Raw genomic sequence first — 13,086 nt, 5'->3', positions numbered from 1 at the left:
AGTCTGACTAGTGGGATTAACTGTTTTCTGTTTGAAAAGACCTAATGGGTCCACCCCTGATGTTACTCAACATAACTTGGGGAGGCAGACCTGTACTCTGACTGCTGACTCCTGGCTTGGCCATCAGAATGTTTCTTTTAGAGCCAGGGCCTTCCCCGCCCCATAGGGGTGGCTCTGGGTTTGTGAAAACTAGGGGTGGCCTTACTTTCCTTATAACTGGACAGGACGCTTCTGCCATTGACTCCCTCTCCATTGACCCCCATAAGTGCTTAGCTCCAAAATTTGCCCACATTCTGGTGAATGACTGTTCTTAGCATACTAGGTATCTTACTCTTGGTACACTTTAGCTGCTGGTGTCTGTACTTTATTCGTGGTATCTGGTTGCAGTGCCCCTTTACATACCTGACCCCAGGGATATTGAGGAAGAGGAGGGGAACAAGATTGTAAGGGTCGTGCAGGGTATGTAGGGGTGGAGTATATGATCAGGCCACCCATGATGGCTGTTCTCTTGCTCTCTGTACATCCCGTGCTAGACCAGTGCCTGCTTCACCTACACCTACTCACGTCACTGACCTTTGTACATCCTTACCCCTACCACAGCTAGTGCTTGTTCTAACCTTTAGATCAGAACATCTCCACCTGATAACTTAACAAAGAGGTGGTAAGGGGCGTGCCCCTCTGCTAGTTTCCCTGGTAACCCATGAGCCAACCTGATGTCAGTTCCTCCTATAACTGGTATCCTCTCCCTGGAAGTGAAGACTGCCACTGTGTCCTGTCCACTCGCTGCTGCAAATAGTGGGAAGTCACTCCAGGACCTTGCTTCAGATGGGTAAGATCCCCCATCCAGTAAACCACTGATGTCTCTGCTGCTGACTCCGGGCTCTCTCTTCAGTCTTGAAGCTCGGCAAGTATAGGGCTTGTAGGCCTGTGGGGTGCAGCCCAACACTGAGGGCCAGGCAGAAGACTGTTTTTCTCTTTTAAAGAGTGAAGTGAAAGCATAAGGCCAAGCCACAAAGGAACAAAAAGCACTAATGTCAGTAATTAAAATACCGTGGTGTTTTGTTTTCCATTGAATTAGTCAGAACTCTGTCAGTTGTTCATGACTGACCAAAATGTAACTCATACTAGTTGCAGCCAAAAGGGAAATCTGTAGTTCATAAATTTGGAAATTCACAGAATCAGATACTGCTGAATCCAGGTATTCATTGATGTCTTCATCAGCCTTCACTCTCTCTATCACCATCTCTTGACTCTGGTTGTTCTGTGATGGCTTCTTTGATCTCTCCACAAGCTCCCAAAGAATCAGAAGTTCTATGCTTGTTTCTATTGCTTGCAACCATCAAAGGAAAACAAGACCTTCTCTTAATTAAGAGTTTCAGCAAAAGTCACAGTTACCAACCTAGGTTGAGTCATTGGACCCTGGGGATAGACTGTGTTTATTAGGCCTACTCCTGGTCCCAAGATGTGAGCAGCCCCACCTGAATAACACTAATCAAAACTGGGAAAAGGGAAAGTTCCCCAAAAGGAAAAGGTAAAGACAAAGTAAAGGAAAAGGACGTTTTGTAGGACAAACAACAGATAGCCACGTTAGCTATCAACATTCAGATGGTGTTACAAGGAATGAACTTGGAAATACCTCAAATTCCCTGGACTTTCTTGGAGCCCTTTCTGTTCTTGAACTCAAGGATCCAAAGCTGTACCAACCAGAAAACACAATGAGCATCATTCGTTTATTTAACCACTATTTATAGAGCACCATCCCAGAACTAGGTAGTGGGGATACAATGGCAAGCAGGAGAGGCACAGTACAGTAAGAGATAGGAAGGGGAATGGCAGTAACAAGTGAATGCTAGTCAAGTATTCATTAGGTGACAGACAGTATAATAAACTTATTTATGTATATTTATGCATTTTTAAGTATGATAAACTTATTTATGTATTTTTAAGGGTGTTACGGGCACGCAAAGGAAGAAATCCTAGCCCAGACTTGGGGGACCAGGGAATGCTTCTAGAGGAAGTAAAACTTGAGGCTGACGTTTGAAAAATGGGTAGGAGTTTAGCTGGTCAAAGGGAGAAGTTGCATAGTTCAAGCAAAAGAAACAGCACATGCAATGTCCCCAAATCAAGAAAAAATACAGTGTTTCACAGGAACAGAAAGACTTACATAAAACCAAATCATTTATTAATATAAATATCCTCGAAGGCAAAAACTGTGGTTTACTCAAATCACTTTGTGATCTCAGGAAGGTCACTTCTGGGTCTTTCTCACAAAATTGTTACGAGGATCAAATGTAATAATGAATGTGAAATACTGTGTAAATTTTAAATCCTCTATGACTGTAAGCCACATGTAGAGTACTGAAGGAAACACACAGAATCACAAAATGCTGAGCAATTAAGGAAAGAGGACTGGCTCTATATAAGTGGGTTTCTCAAGAAAAATGTGCTGTAGCTTTATGGTGTCGTATTGACCAGTGAGGCTTCCTTTTAGTAATTGAGGGGTTTAAATGAAAGTCTTTAGACAACAAAGATGGGGTCATGTGTTCTCTGTATCAGCAACCAGAAATTCAACAAGTGGAAGAGTGTGGTCTTTGGGGAAACAATGGGCGTGTTCAAGGAAGGTGGGTACAATGCCATGTTCTAAAAGCATCCTTGGCAGGACGGAGGGATCCGGGGACCATAAAAGGAAGGGAAGAAAAAGTTCACTCGCTCATGTTCCAAGAGTATACTCAACAAAACAGAAGTTCTTGGAAGATCCCCGAAAGGAAAAGAAAATACAAGGCGTGAAGTGAGTATGGAAGGTTACAAGTTCTGAATCTACGAGAAGTAGAGGAAATAGTTTGGGGGACTCAAGCTCTTAAAACTTCAACATAAGGTATGTTTAAATTGTAAAGCAGGCCAGAGAGTCATGAATAATCAGTTTGTCTTGGAGAATTCTGGAATTATAAACAAAAGGATACAAAGCATTGTCCAAGGTAAATATTGACATGACTGAAGAGGAACTAGAAAAACTTTTAATGAAGCCAAAAATACTGCATCTGGGGAAGATGTTTCACATTCTTACAACAAACACTCGGTACAAGAAAGTGAAGGACAACGGGTAAGAATGATTGTCCAATAGGTTGGAAAATTGAGTTAGAACAAAGGCTTTCTCCAATTTAGAACAGTAATACTATAAAAACATAAATATTAATTTTTAAGACCATGTTATTTCTTAAAGACAATTCTCTCTGCAAACAACGATTTGCCCACAAATATGAGGGGTTTAGTGCTCTTATCCTGAAGCATCCATCCAGTTTATATTGTAGCAGATGTACAGAGGTTTCTTTCCCCAACTCCCAGGTGCCCACGGGAGAGGGGTCAGGGAAGTCCCTCCCCACCAGCTGGGTCTCTCCTAGGCCCTCCCACCCCTGCAATGACAAATCTCCTTGTCCGCTGAGATGCACCCCCATCAAGGAGAATGAGGGAAGGACTTCACTAATTCCTTCCAGTTCCTACCTTGCTTCCTTGGAGATGTTCAGGTGGGGTCACCTGAAACTTAGAATAAACAGAAGCCCATTGCTGTTGCTTAGTGAGAGCGAGTGAAGGATCTTGTCAGCAGAACAGCACCATGGCAACCAGTTCTTAAAAGCATTTTTTAAAAAATACAAGTCGAATTTCATCTGGAAACATCCCAATTACACAATTAGCCTAAGCTGCAAAGTCTTTTTAGAATAATCTCAGATCATAAGTGAGCGGATAGCTCAAACCCCAACCAGTGCTTTCCGATACTCAGAAGATGCAGGTTTGTTGGTATGTCTCCTGGTTGGAAGACAGTTTTTTATTAGCAGGAGGAGTGAAACAAGTCTGCGTTTCCACAGGATTCTCGATGGTAACATAACATATGATTGTATCCCATTAGGAGCCATGAGATTCTGGCTTTATTTTTCCCACTTAACGGATGGGAAAACTAAGGAACTATAAGTAGACTCATCCCTTGAGGACACAGCAAGAGGCCGGGATGGGGCGAATCTGGATTTCTCTTGTGTGTACCTCCAAGGAGTTGGTGAAATCAGGCTTGAAGCCCTGTAGATTCCACCTCTGCTCTGTCTCTATCCCTCACCTCCCCTGTCCACCCTTTCCTGTGCTGGGTCACCCGGACCATGGTACTCTTCTCGTCGTGTGGCTGCTGGGCACGTCTGTGAAAGCACAGGTCAGATCACAGGCTCCCAGTGCTCAAAGGATCAAAGCTTCCCAGGGCTTCTTAAAAAAAAAAAAGAAGTTCTTTGTGCTTAGGATGGCCGTCAAGGTCTCCTCAATGTCACAGATTAACAGAATTAAAAGAACTGTCCACTACACTCTCACCCACCATCCATCCACCCATACCATGAACTTTCAACACTGTTTAATTTCCTGAGAGGTTCTCTGTCAACCTAAAATGAACGTATCTACCTTTGCTTCCTGTCACTCAGCCCTCAAGGCCCAGGCCCAGGGCGGCCAGTTCATGACACATTTTCCTAACCTCTGTGGGTGTATCGCTAAGACTTGAGAGATTTGTCAAGTGCCAGGCTCTGTGCAAAAGCATTTCCCATACACTGTTCTCCTCAGGACTATCCTATGGGAGGGATACCCCTCCTGACCCCATTTCCGGGATGAGGAAACAGAAGCACAAGGAGGAGAGGCAGTGTGGCCACCATCACGGAGAGTAGGTGGCAGCGTTCCTCCAGAGCGAATCCCGTGGCTGCATTCTCCTGGTTTGGCGTAATGTTTGCTCTGCATGCCCTCTGCACTTCGAACCTCAAAGGGAGCACATTTATTTCACTCTCCTTTTTTTCAGAGGTGAGAGGTGGTAAGCTGTGCCCCCAGCTTCCTCATCTGCAAAATGGGGATAATAACTGATTATACACTTTTGTAAGGACTACATGAGCTACTGCATTAAAAGAAAACACTTGTAAATATGCCTGGCACATAGCAAGTACATGATGAATATTAGGTATTAATTGATTAGACTGCTGTTTCTCTAACAAGAATTTGAACCCATTTGTGCAGCTTATCTTTGTATTGCCAAAACCTGGGAGGCTAATGTAGTGCTGGACACATGTTACTAGGTAACATGGACTAGTAACTAGGTAACCAGATTTACTAGGTCAGTCAGTATTCAAATATTAATTGAACTGGTCATTATGAATATATACAATGTACTGATCACTCCTCATCCCGTCACAGTTACAATAAAACCCAAGGTGTTTACTGTACCCTACTAGGCACTCTCTACCCCAGCATCTGACTTCCTGTTCCAATCATTTCCTCCTTTTTCCCTCTCCCTCCATCCACTTCCACCACACAGTGACCGCCTTGCTTTTCTTCAGACACACTTGACACATTCGTGTCTCAGAAGTTTTGCTATAACCTCTCCTTTATCGGCTGTATTTTTCTTAGCATTTGAGTTTCTTCCATATAGATCTATGCATTTGGTGCCTGGGTCCACCCCCCAGTAGAATGGGAGCTCCATGAAGTCAGAGACTTTGGTTCACTGCTGTATTCCCTGTGCCCAGACAGTGAGTGGCACTTAGCCAACACTTAATAGATATTTAATGACTGAATAAAGACATGAATGAACAAATGAATCTCTAAACCCCACAACAATGCTGAAAGGTGGTTTTACATGCCCATTTCACAGATAAAAAAACAGGTGCAGAGATATTAAGTAATTTTCCCACTGGCACATATTTACAAAGAGTTAGAGCTTGAATTTTATCCGTGTCGCTCTGATCCCCAAATTCATTCCAGTGTCTCCTAATATTAAGGCATTCAGGCGCCACCTTCAAGAGATTTGCCAACTTCCACATAACAGCTGAACCAATATTTACCTATCATTCTTAAGTCACTTATATATTATGCAAATAACTTTATTTTAAAAGAAAGGCGATCATTTCCATGAAATAAATCACACTGAAATAGACGTGTGTCCATTAAAATTCAAAATATCCATCAATGTATTTTGGAGCAGAAATATACCTCCTGCTTTTGAGAACACTGATTCTAAAAACCCTTGGGGCTGGTCCTAAATCCAGGAATCAGAAACCCCTACAACCATCCGTACATCTTCTCGGTTCTTCCTGTTCAGTCAGCTTTCTGCCCTTTCATGGGACATTCCTCATTGAGAGAAGGCCAGAAAGAGGCTTCAGATGACTTTAAAACACACACACAACTGCACAGGAAGTTCGTGTGAGCCTATGAACACTACAGCTCCCCAACTGAAAGCAAAAGCAAGATGCAGAAAGTGGGGAGAGAGAAATTAATTGAAAACTTGAGGCTGTCAAGCCATACTGAAGAAAATCTCTCCCTGAGTTAAAGATCGCGGACATAATCAAGGAAAGTGGCTTCTATAAAAGCTTGATTGGTTGATCGAAATCTCCAGTCATCCTGAAAATAATTGCCTGGAAGAAAGCACTGAGTGACCTGTCTGCTTGGAAAGGAGCAGCCGATGCTGACAACGGAAGGAGCCCCCCAACGGGCCCTCCCTTCTGCTGGGGCCCCAGCAGTGATGGGCTGAATCTGTTTAAGGACGTCCACTGCCTCATTATTTTCTACTCTGACATACGTGCATATTTCTTGTGGATGTTAACTCTCAACAACATAGAGGAAGTGTTTGTGCCCTTTGTTTCTGCAGCTTTTTCATTTCCGTGTCAGTGTTTATATTGGCTCTGTCCTCCTGTTGGCAAGGCATGAAGAATGACAGATAGGGCCACGGTCCCCCCTGTGGGCAAAGCTACTGGAATCAAGACTGTGCTGGGGTCCCCAAAAATCCTCCCAAGCGGGTCTTCCACTGCCCTCACCCGCTTCCATCCCACCTACTGCCTGGCACCACAGTGCTATCAAAAAGGAAAACGTGACCACATCTCTTTTTAAGCTCAAACTCTTCAACAACTCTGTTGCCTACGTAAGAAAAGCAGTCTTCCTTAGTGTGATGTACGAGCCCCTTTCATGATCTAGGCCCTGCCTGCCTCTTCTCAGCTCATCTCCCACATCTTTCCTGCATCAACTAAAAGCCCTTCATGTTCTCTCACATCTCTGGACCTGCCTATATTCTTCCCACTGCCTAAAAGACCCACTTACTTCCTCTCCTCACAGCCCTTGTCTGCCTTGGAAATTCCTTTCATCCTTTAAGACCCTGCTCTGTGAAACCTTCTCTCACCTTGTCACTGCCCAAGACTTACAGAAGATCGATGCCCAGAGCCTTAGAGAAACTCTCCCCTTCTCAGGCTCCGGCCTCTCATTGTCCAAGGCTGGCTCGTACTCCACCCACCTCCTTAAGGAAGTCTTCCCTGATTGTTTTTGTTTTTGTTTTTGTTTTTGCTCAGCCCACACAGATCTCTAACTTTCCTGAGTTTTTGTTATTTAAATATGTGCCACACATCTGAACGCCTTCTTTAATACCCACCATAGGTTTGAAGAAATGCCAAAAATTCTGACCAAGTCATTCTCTTCCAGGAATCTGTCCTGAGGAAATAATCAGAAAGCCGATCAAAGGTTTATGTATACAGACATTCATTGCGTCACTTCTTTATAATTACAAAAAAGATGGAAACAACTTAAGTGTGTAACAGTGGGAGGTGGTTATATAAAATATATCCATACGGCCGTTAAAAATATTTTGAAGAACATGTAAGGATGTGGAAAAATGCCCATGAAATAATGTTCACTTAAAAAGCAGAATCTAAAATTGTATGTAAAATGTGATCCCAGGTTTATAAAAGAATATATTCATCTCTTTTTATAGCAAGAGGGAATGGCAGGATGATGGGTAGTGTGGACTCCAGAACCAGGCTGCCTGGGTTGGTATGATTTTGTGGTCTTAAGAATGTTACTTAACCATCTTTTACCTCACTTTCCTTGTCTATAATATAGTGATAATAATAGTACCTTCCATGTAGGGTTACTGTGGTGATTAAATCAGTTAATACAATGTAAGTTATGTGGAAATACACCTGGCACATCATAAGTGCTATGTAAGTGTCAGTTACCTTTGTTATTATATATTGAAAAAATACTGCACTTTCTGGGTGATAGAACTATAAGTGATTTTTATTCTTGTCTTTACATTTCTCTATCCTTTTTTTTTTTCCAAATTGCCTATAATGAGCACAAATCACTTTTTAAATCTGAAAGACATGTGATATTTTTAAAGAAGTAAAGCACCATTCAAAATCCCTGTTATTCTTGACTCCCAGGGTCCAGTCATGGATGTTTTATCCTTCTCCTCCTCCTTTTTCAGAGATAGAGAAAGACAGAATGTCCCATCAGCCCATCCACATTACCTAAGCCTCTGTTCCCAAGGAGAGCACAACCCCTCAGGCTCTGAGAAGAAAGATCAGCTATAAAATCTAGCTGCTAGGGACATGCACATTGGGGGCTGAAGAGAAACTGTACTGTGTCACCTTGGGCAAGTCTCAAACTTCTCTCGTGTCTCAGATTCCTCATCTGCAAAATGGGGGAAAAACGATTCCTACTTCATGAGGTAGCTAAAGAAACACATAAAATTGAATAGGGCCTGGCACATAGTAGGGACTCAGGAAATGTTAGCCATCATAGTCATGATGAAAACTCAGAAGGGAGTTACCCAGTTGATACAAATGTAATGGAAGGAACAGCTTTGGGGCCAGACTAACTTGGGTTCGAATCAAGGCTCTGGTCCCTACTTGCATTGCGCCATCCAAGGTCAAGGAAGTTCCACCCACCCTGCACCACCAATTCTTCTCTCTCTTAACCCCCTATTTATTGCCTTTGGAGCACTTACCACTATTTTTCATTGATTTATTTCTTTGGTTATATTTTTTCTGTCCTCCTAATTATATGGCAAGCCCCATAAAGGCAGGGATCACATGTTTCACATGCAGCGTGCTATCCTAAGTGCCTGGCACAATGCCTACAAAAAACCAGTGCTCATTAAATAATTTTTTGGTAAAAGAATGCATGGTCAAATGAATGAATGAACTTGGGCAAATTACTTTAGTTGCCTTGTCTACTAAGAAAACTAAATGATACAAGGCAGACATGGCGCCTTACACACAGTAGGTGCTCTTTCATTATTTCTTCTTTCTGGGTATTCATCAAATTGACTTTTATCAGAACCACACATTTTCTAAAATTACTTTGACTGTCTGGACAAATGCTGTTAGTAATGCATCTTAAACTATTATCCCTTGAGCCTGAGCAATTTCTTGTTAAAGGGAATTTTTTTCCACAGAATAGAGCAAAAGAAGCTTTGAAGCTAGAATTTTTATAGTTCACACTCCATGCATGCCAGACGCAAAAATCACTTTGAGGCGCTAATTGGTGACGTAAAAAAAAAAAAGAGAAAGAAAAATGTAAAAATACAACAGTGGGTTTTGGCAGTAAGGAGAAGAGGTTCTTTTCGATCTAAAATTGGTTGTCATCTCAATTTTTCCTGCCTTAATTCATTTCTTAAGCAGAGGGCAAAAAAAAATTGATGATTAAGATATGTAATGGAAAATTTTTAGAGCAGAGTGAGGAGGTGACTAGAGACCATATGTTGCTCAAGAATGGAGCCTTCAGCAAAAGTTGAAGAAGAACGAATGTGCTGATTTGCATACTACTGGCAATTATGTCCCGATGAAAGAATACATCCCATTAGTACTAATGGGCATTATGTACACATACGATTGAAACAACATATAACCTTTCCTGAAACCAAGAGCAAAGTAGAAGCTGATAATATATTGCCGGAGGAAAAAGGAAGAGCAAAATAAACTGCTGGATAAGAATATTTCACACACATCCACATTAGAAAAGGCCAAATTCCTAGTATTAGCCAAGCAATGACTCTCCTAGCATCCTGTGTGGGATCAGCTCCCTCCGTCAGAAATGCAGAATGCATGTGGCTATAGCAGTGAACGAACCTACAAAAGAAGGCCTAATGGACCTTGTTATTTATTTTGATTCTTGGAGTTCAACCCAACCAGTAAAACTTAGTTAAATCATGCAGTAAATAGAAGGCCAGCACTTGCTCAAGTATTCAGCAAACGTGCTGGCACAAACTACCAGGCGAAGTGCAACACAATTCACCTAAGAGTAGTTTGGGTCAGGTTTTCAGTGTTGGGAATGAAAATGTGGCCATGTGCTTCCATCAGCCAGTGGTATAAACTTAAGCAGCGCTGGCCTGTAAGTTCCACCTGAGCCAGTGCTCAAGGTCTGTGGCAGTAGGAGTCCAGAAGTCAAGCCTTTTATAGTCAAGGTCCAGGGAAATAACCACTGGGTAGAACCACTGGACCCACTATGAACCAGACAGAAATAGGATTCCGTTTATTACTTGCCTCCTAAACTCTCTCACTCTAATAAGGAGACCAAGATGTTGTTTTGTGTCCCTGGCCATCAACATCAATTCCAACCCTTATGTCCAACATTCCTCAAAATGCCTGGGCAATCCCCTTACCTCAGTGTACCCCCAAAGAACTGAAAGAATTAATACTGCATAATCTTACCGTGATGTCATAGGCTTCTTCCTCAAGGAGACCAGACCTCTCCTTTAGTCAGTGGGCTTCAGGTCTAAGAACCAGATCAAGTCAAGAAAATAGGTAAAGAATCATGACCTTTTTTCCCCCTGTGGTGGCTGCCTTCCGCTGCCTCTCCATCTATCCTTTATTTCTTTTATTGTATAAATTAAGTAATACCCTGTTGGTTCCATGTCTATCTTGTCCCTAAAGAACACCATATTCTTTTTTTTTTAACTAAAGTATAGTTGACTTACAATAACACCATATTCTTTTCTTTTTAATTAACCTTTATTGGAGTATAGTTGCTTTACAATGTTGTATTAGTTTCTTCTGTACAGCAAAGTGAATCAGTTACACGTATACATATATCCCCTCTTTTTAAAATTTCCTTCCCATTAGGTCACCACAGAGCATTGAGTAGAGTTCCCTGTGCTATACAGTTGGTTCTCATTAGTTATCTATTTTATACATAGTAGTGTATATATGTCAATCCCAATCTCCCAATTCATCCCACCCCCCCTTCACCCCCTCATATCCGTACGTCCAAAGAACACCATATTTTGTTTAATGTCTCCAAAGCTCTCTGCAAGCCAGATCCCCCAGTGGCCACTCTGATCTTTCTACTCTTTACAGTAACTGCACCTGCCTCGCTCCTGGTGTTAACCACGTGGCCTCTATTATTTGAGGGTCCTACCATCCTTGTTACTACTAGGGAGCCCAGTTCTGTAACAGCATCTCTTACTGTCAGTCCTGGCTACAAAGGACTAACACGACTGAACTTCTCAGTGATACCTGTGCTCACCTCACGAGCACATTCCTTACTGCTTGGGTAAAAGAGTGTTCGCCTGACCCTTCCATGCAAAATCGTCAGCTAATGGGTTTTCTGGCCTTATGTAGTATATCCATTCCAGCAGACTCATTTCTCTGAGCCCTCCCATCACTTCCTCTACCATCTGCCTGGGCAGTTCTGACATTTCTACTTCATTTGGTGTGGGCATTCTCCAAGGTTCCAAATGCCATCCTTGCACTGTCTCCAGGAGTCCTTGCCAGTGTGTTAAATCCTGTGTCCAGGGAAAGTGTTCTCATTTCAGTAAACTCTCCCTTATCCAGCTTTTTATTCCATCCCGTGGTTCAGCACCCTCAAAATCCAGTCTGTCTTGGATGGTATTCCCTGTAACATAAGCTCTGAGACAGAGATTTGCACCCAGAATGTTTACTGTGGTTTGCTCTCAGGAACAATGCCTCTAAGAAGGTGGGGAATGTAGAATTGAGCTTAGGGAGATGTTCCACGGATGCAGTTGCAATAGAGGCCTCCACTGATCCCATGGGAAGAACTAGAGCTGGCATAGCCTTTCAGGATTGCTCTTGAACCCCTGTACAGACAGTCCCTGAGTACAGACTGTCCTTGGAGTGGGGACATACCATGGGCAAGACAGCTCCCTTCCACCAAAGGCAATTCCTGAAGAGCGGCCTATACTGCCAGCATCGGGGGGGCAGGAACCAGGGATCCACAGCCACTGTAGAGCCCATTAGACACAAACCCTCATAATAAAATGAAAACCTTCAGTAAGGCTAGGTTAGCAACTTCACCTTTACGAGGAAAACAGATACTGAGAATTCCAAAGGATAAAAGCCCCAAATCATAAATTATGAGGGGAAATATTTGAAAGAAATATGAATACTTGATGTGTCTCTGTAGAATAAGGAACTTTCCTTTAAAAAGGTTCATAGCTCCAAGAAGAGTGTTTCCATGGCCTCTGTCATAGTGCAGCTTTCACAGACAATTAAAGCAGATAGGTGTTATTTCCATCCCTGCTGAAACAAAAGCAAAAGAAAGTTTATGATGTGACTCAAAGTGGGGTGTTTGTGTGTCGTCACATGCCAGTCATTCCCAGCTTCAGGTTTCTCTACACGCTTTGTGAATATCCTCTGGAACAGAGGCCCTTTGAAAGTAGCTCCCAGCATGGCAAGGTGTCATTACTTTAGGAATCAGAGAACGGAGACCTGGGTTTCTTCCCAGCTGCCTAGCGAGCTGTGTGACATCGGGCAGGTCACTTCCTCTTGGAACCTCAACTTTCTCTCTAAAATCAGGCAAATACATAGCTTGCACACCCTTGACCCTTCTCACTCATTGGAGACATTGCTAATCCGTGAAGGTACTCCCTTCTCCTGAGCCTAGATAAGAAACTTAGAGTCCTTCTCAACAAAGTGTTCCAGGAAATCACTACTAATGAATCAATGTTGATAGTCAACATGAAACCTGCAGGCCCCCTCTGGACTAAAAGGTCCCTTCTTGCATCCCCAGGATATGATTGCGTGCTCAGAGCCGTGTACAGAGAATCACAAGACAATGTAGCCCCAGTGACTCTTATGTATAGATGTCCTAGGAGCACATGGCATCAGCAGACCCTGAGGACACTCAGCTCCTGAGGCACAAGTTTCAGACTGTGTCCCTAGTTTTTCCAGTGCCCTTCATCCTTTCTGCCTCTTACCGGGCTAGGGCCAGGGATCTCATCCATGTGTTTAGGCTCCAGCCCCATCCATCCCTAACCTGGTCCTCTAAGGAACTCCTCTGTAGAGGTGGCCCTAG

General features: G+C 42.9%; 1 protein-coding gene and 1 long non-coding RNA gene across 4 annotated transcripts in view; one reads left to right on the top strand and one right to left on the bottom strand.

Annotated features, from left to right (window-relative positions):
* Positions 1-13,086, top strand: part of CABCOCO1 (ciliary associated calcium binding coiled-coil 1) — a 196,206-nt gene that overhangs the window by 155,566 nt on the left and 27,554 nt on the right. The window lies entirely within an intron of this gene.
* LOC309635822 overlaps positions 199-13,086 on the bottom strand; it is a 65,288-nt gene continuing 52,400 nt past the window's right edge. Inside the window, exon 3 of the long non-coding RNA XR_014249044.1 lies at positions 199-12,308. This is a non-coding gene — a long non-coding RNA (uncharacterized lncRNA). The remainder of the gene's footprint in view (positions 12,309-13,086) is intronic.

This window comes from Balaenoptera borealis (assembly GCF_965194805.1).
Source record: "Balaenoptera borealis genome assembly, chromosome: 10".
NCBI classification, from domain to species: domain Eukaryota; kingdom Metazoa; phylum Chordata; class Mammalia; order Artiodactyla; family Balaenopteridae; genus Balaenoptera; species Balaenoptera borealis.
This window is presented reverse-complemented; position numbering and strand designations above follow the sequence as displayed.